This window comes from Hippocampus guttulatus, chromosome 17, assembly GCF_054856545.1.
Source record: "Hippocampus guttulatus isolate MCC_2025c chromosome 17, RoL_Hgut_1.0, whole genome shotgun sequence".
NCBI lineage: Eukaryota > Metazoa > Chordata > Actinopteri > Syngnathiformes > Syngnathidae > Hippocampus > Hippocampus guttulatus.
Window position 1 is genome coordinate 5,896,769 of NC_141277.1, and position 510 is coordinate 5,897,278.

Below are 510 nucleotides of genomic sequence, written 5' to 3' on the forward strand. Positions count from 1 at the left end.
TGCACAATTACAAATACTCTGATGGTTATACTAAATTCAGGAATTTAACTAACAATGTTATATACTCATTGTTATGCAATATAATACTGGGCATCTTTCCATCCATCTTTTTCATCTCTTGTGCAAAGTTTTTAAAACAACAAAAACATATTTTTATTTTTGTACTTGAATACATGTCAGAGTCTATGTTTCAGTACTTTTCCTTCTAAGTAAATGTAAAAAAAGTAAATTTTACCAAAGTATTTTTTACACAAATGTATGTGCTTCTACGCACAATACAGAGTGTGAATACTTTCGCCACCTCTGGAAACTACAGTTGGAGGAAAAAAAAGATAGAGATAGAGAGAAGAGAGAGTCTCACATTGTTCGTAACTTCGAAACAGCGTAAGTCGGGACTCACTCAGGACCCAACAACTTGCCCTTTTCTTGTGCCGGCTTGAAAAACTTACTAGCCCACGCACGCACGTGACGTCATACATCGCCCCACCCACATATTTGTGTAAACCACCT